General features: G+C 37.1%; 1 protein-coding gene across 1 annotated transcript in view; it reads right to left on the bottom strand.

Moving 5' to 3' along the window:
• LOC150081562 (WD repeat-containing protein 3) overlaps nt 1-7,567 on the bottom strand; it is a 279,852-nt gene extending 272,285 nt beyond the window's left edge. Inside the window, 1 exon segment of the mRNA XM_090380245.1 lies at nt 7,443-7,567. The gene's annotated coding sequence lies outside the window, so the exon portion shown is untranslated.
• Nucleotides 7,568-11,089: the final 3,522 nt, after the last annotated feature.

The raw sequence follows: 11,089 nt of genomic DNA, 5'->3' as shown, positions 1-11,089 counted from the left end.
AAATCTGCTGATTAGTCCTACTAGTCATAATTTTTTTCCGGTAGGTCCGGTCAACAGCGAATTTGTTCAGGTCGGAGTCAAGTGCCTGGGTTTGCTTGAGCAGAGCTCGGAATTGGCCCTAAGGGCAGCAGGGGAAATCCTTCAGCCACAAGTAACCCAGAATGAAGGTGTTGCAATTATGCCTGTTATCATCTTCACTGTTGCTAGGAGGCACTGGTCGTCGATTAAGGTGGGAAGTCTTGGAATCCGAAGTGAGTCTGCAATCTGCATGGTATGAGCTGGAAGGTTGTGCTTCCTGTTGGCCCACTTTAGGAACCAGAATTCTGCTGCGATGAGTGGTTTCTTTATTGACAATGCCGCTGAGGCCCAAATTTCAGCAGCATAGAGTAAAGGTGGAAAGATAACTGTTCTTATGTACTTCACAGTTGTCTTTTTATCGGTGATATGTAGATGTTGTTTTGCTATCCACCAGAGTCTTGAAGCACGTGCGAGGAGCATGTCTAAGTGAGTGTTAAATCGAAGTTTGGAGCAAACACAACACCTAGATCACGATGGCTGGACACAATTGGAATGAGGGTGTTGCCGACTGAAGGCTGGAGAGATGGAGTTTGCTTCAGTGAATAAACCAAGAATTCAGACTTAGCTGGTCTTGAGCCAGAACTGGCAGAGGTAAAATGTGACTGCGGTGAGAGTGTTGTTAATTTCCGCTTTTACCAGATTGAGGTCTTGACTGGGGATGATGGGAGTGAGTATCTCGATATCATCCGCATAGCTCAGTAGACACTGAGAATGTGCAACCAGTGGAGAGAAAATAGATGAAAACAGAAGGCCCAAAAGGACCCCCCTCCTTGTGGGACTCCTGCAGTGACGGATCTTGTAAGGGCACGATCTCCTTTTCCTGTATGAAGCTTTATAACTGTTATGCAGAAGAGAGGAGAGCAAGCATAGTATGTTTGTTTGTTATTTGGTTTTTAGGAGCATTAGCACTAAGACCATATTGCTCCGGGGATATATGGTGGTCATTCCCTGACCTTTCCGCATCCTCCGTATCTGGTGGTCATGGGCTCGAACCTCGGTCTAATCAAGAAGCATGTGCTACGCACTGCTGCTCCTGCCCACCTGGCTACAGAGGCGCCAGAAAGCATAGTAATCTGGAAGTGGCATTCCAGGAGAGTTAGAAGTTTTTACTTGGATGGCATCAAATGCGGCCTCAATGTCTAAGTAATAGCTAGTTCTTGCCTTTTCTCAAATGCTGACAAGATAGTACTCATGGTCAATAGCAGACTGATGATCATTGATCTGTCTGGAAGGGAATAGTGAATTTGGGCTGGTTTGTTTGTTATGTTTGTTATTTGATTTTTAGGAGCATTAGCAACTAAGGCCGTATTGCTCCGGGATATGCAGTGGTCATTCCCTGACCTTTCCGCATCCTCCGTATTTGGTGGTGATGGGCTCGAACCCCGGTCTAATCAAGAAGTGTGTGCTACGCACTGCTGCTCCTTCCCACCTGGCTACGGAGGCGCCTAAATTTTGGCTGGATTACCAGGCAAGATCTGCTTAGTGAGGATAGTGAGTAAGGCCTTCTCCAGGAGCTTCAGCAGGCTGGAGGAGTTGGAGATGGGTCAGTAGTGTTTAGGTTGCAATGGAGACTGAACTTTAGCTAAAGGTTTGATGAGATAGTTTTTCCACTGCTGTGGGAAAATCTGGTTTGAGAGTAAGTGGTTGAAGATAATTAAAAGTGGCTGAATAATGTACGGACTTAGGCTGGTTGATTTAGAGATCTCTTAGGTGCATCGGCAACTATGCCCATAGTGTGCCAACAGACTTAGGCATTTGAGCATGAATTGGCATATCCTGATTACTGTAATTAACCACTGTTCCCATCTTTGCATCAGAAGCAAACTCAGACAACTAACTTTAAAGTACCTACATCAGTATCAATAAATGTTAAAAATAATGAGCCCAATACAGACCATGTGGAACCCCACTCTCATAATAGTTCATGATGAGTGGTGGCTATTTATAACCACTCTTTGTTACTACTGCTTAGTCATCCCTTTATTCACAGTAGTAACTTTCATCTAATGCCACTTTGCTCCAATTTATACAACTGTACATGTGGTACAGTATCAAAGGCTTTACTGAAATCTAAGTAAATGTCAGAATTACTCTTGGCATCCAGTTCCTTATGAGGCAACAACCTCGTAGTAGCTGATCATATTGGTGATGTATGATCTCCCTTTAACAAGCCAATGCTGTGATTGCCTTATAGATTTACTCCTATCAAAATGATCTTGCATTACTTCTTTAACTGTTGATTTTCCATTATATTCTGTGGCACAGTGGATAAACTTAGAGGTCTTTAGTTACCCATTTTACCCTTTGAACATATTTGCATATCTGTAATCTGCAAGTACTTCTGAATCTAAGGATGCATTCAATGTTGTGGCTGAAGGCATAACTACCTCTTCTGCAGCTTCTTTTTTAATATAATCTTTCTTAATCTTAGCCTCTCCCCCCTAAGTAACTTGATTTTATAGTAGTTTTTACTAATTTGTAGGAACTGTATTTATCTGACAATTTATAATCATCCATGCATTTTTATTCTGTTACACTAAGCTTACCAGTTCATTTGACATCCATTTAAGACTAAATCTTCAACAATTTTAATATCTCATACTTGGTATAAAACATTTAGTGGCCTGTATGGTGACATTTCTGAACACTTCACCTTTTGACATTTACATTTTTAAACGTCATTTGATCACAGTGAAAGAGTTTTAAAAATGTGTACTCCCATTATAATACCCTTTGTGAAAACAAAATCCGGCTAAGGTAAAGAAAGCCTGCACGAGAAGCACGCAAAAGTTCAATTAAATTTACCAGTAAAAGTATTTTGACGTAACGGCATTTGTATTGTTGCTCGTTCAGTAAACAGACGGTGGGTGTTATCGGTCTGGAGTAGAAGTTGAATCCCACGGGAGCTTGAAACCCTCTTGAAGTGGAGGGGGTGGGTAACCTGACCTTTTTTTCTTTAGAATCACTAACTGAATCACAAGCAGAGTCATATTGGAAGTTCTGGCGTTCTTAACGTAGTTTCACCGGTAAACTTTTTCGACGTTTGCCGTGCTTCTCATATGGGTTTCCTTTGCCTTTTTTTTTTTGTTAATAAACCATTTATCCACTAGTCCACCAGTGATTCTAAAGAAAAAAGGTCAGGTTACCCCCTCCACTTCGGGAGGGTTTCAATCTCCCATGGGATTCAATTTCTACTCCTAACCAATAACACCCACCGTCTGTTTACCGAGCGAGCAACAATACAAGTGCCGTTACGGCAAAGTACTTTTACCGGTCAATTTCATTGAACTTTTGCGTGCTTCTCGTGCAGGCTTTCTACCTTTCCCCAAAATCCCTTCTCATTATTCTTGACAGTTGTTATTTCTTTGAATAAATCCCATATCAGTATGCTATGATCACCACTACCTAAAGGTTCATTTACTTGAATATTCTTAATACATGACAAATCACTGCTGATAACGAGAACAAGAATATTGCTTTTTCTTGTTGCCTCTCTAACGTTTTGGTATAGAATGCAGTCATTCAGCAAATCAAGAAATACTGTGCTATTGAATGAACTGCCAATCCATGAGTTTCAGTTGATATCTAGAGAGTTAAAAGCCACATTATGAGACATTCTAATTTTATGGGCCACTCAATTGTCTGTATTGTTGTTCATTATATTCATCATAGTCATTTGGCCTATAAATTTTTGGTACCTGCTTAATTACCATAATACTCTTAAAATAATACAGTATTTGTATTATTTTTTAAGTTTAATTTTCACCATATAACCATATTTAATCCTTAATGACAGTTTCCACAAGATCTGATATCTTGTGGAAACTGTCTATCTGAGTGACACCATGTCCCTGATGTTCCCACGTCTCCATTTAATGATTTGATCAGTATTTCAAATTCATCAAATTTATTTACTATGCTTCTATTATTAGTGTACATGCAAGTATAACCTGCAACTGTTTTTACTCTTAGTAACCCCAATGCAGCCCATTTATTTGCTTCTTTTACGAGAACCCCTCAGAAAGCACAGGGTATACCTTGCTTTCCAGGCTGTTGCATGTTCTAATATAAATAGTGGAAGCTACTGTTAATCTATTACCTTTACTTCATACTGATAGCTAAAATAGCTATTTGTCTACTGATAGCATACAAGCAGAAAAATGCACAATCAGATCAAAATATATTTTGCTAATGAAAACTGATCAATATTTCCCAAATTCTTTGTTTACAATTGTCAATAAGTTCTCTGCTGACATGGGCAACTTTTCAGTGATTGTATATAAAGAAAATAAAATCTATTATAAATGTTTTTTGTTATGATTAGTTTTACAGCACATCAGTATCTTAAGCCATAATATTTAAGCTTTACATATTATGTCCGTATATTCACGGATACTCACAGACTGATTTGCATGTTGTGCTGGTTGAAAAGAAAAGCTTTGAATAACTCACAGAGAAATATACATATATGCTTTTATATTATGTCTGTACATGCGTGTTCACAGATTGATTTGCATGCTGGTTGTTTTTTTTTTTGTTTTTTTTAGTTGGCGCATCTGCTTCTGTGGCCATAATGCACCTCCCAAGATTTTTGCAGTACTCTAATCCAAGCCCGATGCAGGATTCAAACCCGCGACCTTTAGGTTGCCAGGCAGGCACTTTACCCACTCGGCTAGCTGGTCGGCGATTTGCATGTTGTGCTGGCTGAAAAGCTTTGAATAACTCATGGGGAAACCTACATATATGCTTAGGGCCGGACCAAGGTACTTTCGCTACATGGGTAGAAAGATTTTTCAGCACCCCTTAATAAGGATATTTTATTTTATTTTTTTTTTTTTCATGATTTGTAAAATTTGGTGTCTCCGAAAAGAATGGTGCCCGCAGGCAAAAGCCTGCTGGTCCATACCTTAATCCAGCATTGTATATGCTTTACATATTATATCTGTGTGTTCACAGATTGATTTGCATTTTGTGCTGGATGCAAAGCTTTGAATAACTCCACAAGGGGACCCTACTCCTTTCACCTGAGACCAGCTAATAACAGCCTTAACTAAAGACTGTTTCAAGAATTACTCCATCTCTAATGGAATTCAAGGCCAGATCTCTCCAGATGAGTGAGTGACAAGTGGCGAAGTCCCTATACTGTCACTGAAATAATACATATGCTCCAAAGTGACTTGGATATTTTATTACTTTTGGTTAAGTTTCTTATACTAAATCTTCTTTGTGATTTCTATTGATTGTTATTTTGTATACTTGTTATCATTACTCTTATTTAGACCTTACATTACAGGAACTCACATCTGGTGAGTATGGGCTTGGCAAACCCAGGGTCCTCAGCTGGTTATCATCATTCTTCTCTTTCTTGCTTTCTTGGTAATTCCCTACTTCTGACACTCTCTCTCTCCCAGGATAAAGCGGGATTTTTTTTGGCTGGTACAGCATAAGCCTCAGGCTTCCTTGCACCATATGGCTAATAATAAGTTTCAACTTAGAAATTTTGTTTTCCAGTAGGCAATTTCACCTGTGTTATATGATTCTAATATATATACTTCTAGCAATTTTTCTGTGCTGTTACAAAGACCATGGGCTTTTTGTATTTACATACAGAGATCTTGGGCTTTTTGTATTTACATACAGAGATCTTGGGCGTTTTGTATTATCTTTCTGGTAAGAATAAACTGATCTATAAGATCAACAATTTATGACAAGGCTTCATGTTAAAAGAGCTACAAAACATTATTGAATATACTATGTGCAAGCTAAGGAAACAGAATCTGGGCCGAAGTTGTCATGGGCCCTTGACAACTGTCAATAAGGGTGAGTTTGTAGAAATAAATGCACCCTTGCTCCATTATTGGTTGTAAAAAAAAATAATAATAATAATAATAATAATAAAAAGATGTAATGAAGTTGTAAACTCCACTAGCTGTGGTTCATACAAGGTATAAAAGAAAAATTTTGCTTACTTTCTAAAAACCGAATTCCTACACACCCCTTCTCCACAAAAAAGCATGCTCATGTACACACACACCAAGAAATGCTACCTGAATTGACTTAGTTTTTAATAAATGGAGTAAAGCCATTACTGTATTTACAAAGTCTGGGCCATGGCACCCATTTTAAAATGCCTTTTTCAAATGTCTCCAATATGCAGACTCCCAATTATTTTAATATGAATGAAATATGAGAGAAACTGATTTAAGCACAATATACAATTTGAGCAATTACTACAGTAATTGAAATACAATTTTAAAAAAAAACTTATTTTTTTTGCAATAACTTCATAGCTTGTGGCCTCCTGCAACCTTCGGCTCTGAAGCAATTGCACTCTGGTAAACCCTGCTTTGCTTAAAACTATACTTTCTCAACATACATATCATTTTAGTTAACATGAGTTTAAAATCAGTTAGTAGGTACATTATGAAATTTGCTGAATTGGATGAGCTAACAGCTCGAATCAAGATTTTTCAAAGAAAAATTATAAAACTTCGGAAAGTCTAACAAGTAAGTGCAAAGTATGGCCTCATGTTAAACATAAAGAAAATAAAGGTGATGTTATCAATAAAGGTTAGCAAATTCAGTACTGATGAAGATCATGTGGAAGTAGGTTAATTAGAAATAATTCACCAGAGAAATTATGAGAAGTTTGACTCTAGACAAGGAAGCAATGACAGGCTTTACCAAGATTAAAGATTAAAAAAAATTCTATAACAAATAAGAGCGGAATAGTGCGTGTGTTGGTTTTTCTTTTCCCTGTGGTGATAAACAAGTGCAAAAACTGGGCTTCCAAAATAGTGAGAGGAAGAACCAATTCATGTCTAAAACATAAAGCTTACTTGAAAAGTGTTTATTTTTCAAGTATTTACATAAATTTATTCGGACATATCATACGCAAACTGACACCACCCATGAATTTTATTGATATTTAATTGGAATATTACTGATATCTTTAAGGAGCATCAACATATCACAAACTCATAATGAAAAGCAAAATGTTCTTTGTGGGGAGGGGTTCCCAAAGCCACTTCATGTGGAGAACGCCAATGATGAGAATAGGGTATTAACCTTAGAAAGACAGAGATTAAGATAAACGATGCAATCAAAACTCGAATGTGATGTCCTTACAAGGGCTACGGAATTCAAGAGGATAGAGCGAAATGCTCAGCCCATGTCCAGTTATCACGAATCGAAACAAACTCAACGAGACTTCACAAAATCTTTCACCTGAAAATTAGCGTTATAATTCCAATTCTAAAAAGTGTTTTGTTTTTCAAACCACTCTTTAACTGTCGACACACTTTGTTATACAACTCACTATAAATAAAAATAGCTTTACACAATTTCTACAAATTCAAAATTACCTGAAAATTCACCTGCTACCGTTCCTAACACGTGTGTTGATAGATTTGTGAAATGTGCAATGTTTACAACGGAGGTTTTAATCAATGCTGGAATTCGCCCAAAGGCGCAGTAATATTGATATTAGAATTAGTACAGTACTACCAGTGGTAAATGATGTATGAAAGCAAGCGTTTGCATCAGTCAAAAAACATTTTAAAAAATCAACGTGTCCACTCATCCCAAGATTACCCACCAATAGTTTGTCTATGTGTTCCTCAGTGGCGCGATATCCTATAGGCAAAAAAGACATCTGCCTAGGGCCCCGATCACAGGAGAGCCCCAAAATCACTGTTTCAAAAACACATTGCTGTTTTTTAACTAATTTTTTTTTCAATGATTTTTATCGGAAACAGAACTTTCTACCTGCCAGTATCTATGAAGTTTACTTGAAGATTAATTTGAAATTTACATTTTTTCAAAAATGGTTTTAACAATTTTGATGAAATTTTATATTTAGTTCTTATGTCATATGAATCTTTTGTTTTCTCGTCACAATAAAATTAAATTAAAAATGTTATTTATTAGTTTTTTTCTTTAGATGGGCCACCAAATTCTATTTTGCATTCGGCCCCATGAAGGTACAGAGCACCACTTGTATTCCTCAAACTTATTCCAACAACCCAATTCTACAACGCCAGATTATTAATATTAGCTATATGGTGGAAGGAAGCCTGAGGCTTATTCTGCACTAGTCAAAAAAAAAAAATTATGAATTACCCTGACAGAGAGAGAGAGAGAGAGAGAGAGAGAGAGAGAGAGAGAGAGAGAGAGAGAGAGAGAGAGAGAGAGAGAGAGAGAGAGAGAGAGAGAGAACAAGAGTCGGAAGTAGAAGGGGAATCACCAAGAAAGAGAAGAATGATGATATCCAGCTCAGGACCCTGGGTGTGCCAAGCCATACTCACCAGATATGAGCCGTTGGGGTTGATGGAAGCCAACGATCAACTATCAGCTTCTTATATCGAAATTTCAACACATCTATCCTGCAAACAGCCTTCCTAAATTTGAATTTATGTCTCCTCACGTTTTACCTCTGAGCAAGAAGAAGAAGAATTCAATCAAGACTAAGTTGACTCAATCCATTCAAAGTATTAAACACGTCAAACGACTTAATCAATTAGTATAAGTATTCGTTACACAAAGCAAGAAAGCAAGGTATATAAAGTCAACGTCATTTGCCAGTTCCTTCCAATAATCCAGCCAAATATTTCCACTCACACACACACATATATTCTGCAAAACTACTTTTTCAATTTAAATAAATGACAATATAACTTCTCCATCCACTCTGATTCTTTGTCTAGTTCCACCTTCAATTTATTTATTTATTTACTAGTTCTACAATATCTACCAGAAGTGCAAGATTTGATTGAACAATTCGCGCGCACGCAGGTTTCATTGTACGCAACTATAACCATGGCTTTATACAACAGAACTATAAAAATTTCAGCCATGCAACAAAATTTCCGGTATTTTCGATTCACTGAGAGAATCCTATACGCTGTAGAAACTTGTTTACACTCTCAGAAAATTTCATGCCATCCTATGGAATTAATCCTAGATCTTTTTTACGCCTTGAGTTTAGTAATCGCAAAATAAGATACCAAAAAGTGTCTTATTTTGAGAATACTACTAAGAGAATAGAACATGCATTTATCGAAGTTAAATTTCAGTTGCCATTATGCAGCCGAACTGTTTCGTTTATGCAGTTCCCCTTGAACTAGTATACTCCCAATATTGTAATTACCAATGCGACTACCTTACTGTTTTAATATTCTTTAATGATACTGATCTACAAGTTTCAAATTTAATGACCCACAGTTTGTCTCCAACCATTTTACCAATCTTTTACCTTAAGTTTGATCGAATTTTAAAAACAACAGTAGGTTGTTTCTAAACTATCAAAAACTGTTTTGGAATCGAAGTATATCATAATTATTGGCAAAATTTTTCTTTTCATCGAGTCCCTTTGAAACAAGCTCATAGAACTTAACTTGAGCAGCGAGGCATATAATCTCCCATTGAAAAATCCACAAACCGATTAACTTAGAGCACAACTACTCTCAAGATGATCGTGCATTACCGGCACTTATTTAACGATTGATTCCATTATTTTCTTTGGCATAGGGTTTCAAATAACACATCTGTAGATATACATTTCAATGTTTAAATAATCCTTTAGAAGAAGAAGAAGCAGAAGTACATCGGTGGAATCCCAGTAGGTAAATGTTTCTCCTGATTCCAAGCGTACACACGTTATTTTGGTTAAAATAACAAATTATAGCATCTTTTAATAATTAGATATTTTTCATCAGCCCCAATAAGTTGTTCACTTTTAACTGCTGCCATTTTTCTGTCATATTACTGTTTGTTTTCATAAAATTATTTCACTCGCAATATGTATTAGATTGACATCGATTCCCATCTCTAAAAATTTCTTTATATATGAATGGAGATCCAAAATATTTATAAACAATCTATGCAAAAGCAACAAGCATCAATAGTCTGGCCATTCATACCCAATCGACCAATAACACTAGCTATTTCCTTTTAGTGTAAACTTACGCAAAGGGTTCCTTTATGCCTTAATTTACACTGTTAGCTCACGACGTCTCAGAATCTCCCTAGGCATGCCTAACTTTCCCTCTCTGATATAGACATGTATAGTATCTTCTGTACATTTCCATTTCCATTTATTTACACACACAATTTTATGTACATTCTCATGATATAAACAATTTATATACAAGATTATATACAGTTTTATAGACATTATCATATTGTGTGTGTGTTCTTATATCGGGGTGGCTCCTAGGCCTTAGCCCATCTCCACCTCTGTTACGGTGAAGATACTCTGCACAATGGGCCTGAAAAATGTCAGTGTATGGTGCAATATTAATGTGTGTTGTTTTGTTTGTGTCAGGCTATTAGGCCACCGGGGTGCAGCCAACGAATGGGCAGCTGCTGCCTGGTACCCATCTCTAGCACTGTACCTTGGTCAACAGTCATCCTGTACTGGTGTGATTACCATCGAAAATCTCGCACCCGCCAGAGGTAGTACAATACTGGCGAGTACCTGCAATCCCGCTCCCAGGTTGCTCCCTTACCTGAGAGCCAGCAAAAAAAAAAAAAAAAAAAAAAAACTAGTAGTTATATACATTTATGGTCTGAGTATCTCGATCAAACACTCCTGTTCTTGGAAGATATTTAATTTTGGTCCCGAGTCACCAAGACCACTCCAAGGCTAGGATGATGTTCTAGAAAAACAATTGTAACAATTATATTATCATATATACATGATTTCTTAGTCTAAGTCTTTTTCACCACAGTTCAATTATTCTCAGTACATTTTCTTATTTTCAAATGAAGTCACAAGTTGAACTGTCTAGTTTGATTTCATTCAAGAAAGAAGTCAGTCCCAGTAGTCTTCTCCGTTCTCTGCCAGCATAAGTCTTAAAACTGTTCTTCAGGTATTTCTGTTCTAGTTACTGAAGACTTCTAATTATTCACTTTTTCCTGAGTGTCCTAACTTGTGTATCATTTGCAATTTCAATGACAATTCTTAGGTAAGAAAATGGAGTATTTTCACTTACAAAAGTTCTCATTGTGA

Source organism: Mastigoproctus giganteus, chromosome 8 (assembly GCF_048544385.1).
Source record: "Mastigoproctus giganteus isolate SK-2022 chromosome 8, ASM4854438v1, whole genome shotgun sequence".
Classification (NCBI taxonomy): Eukaryota; Metazoa; Arthropoda; class Arachnida; order Uropygi; family Thelyphonidae; genus Mastigoproctus; species Mastigoproctus giganteus.
The sequence above is the reverse complement of the archived record's forward strand: the minus strand, read 5'-3'. Positions and strand labels throughout refer to the sequence as shown.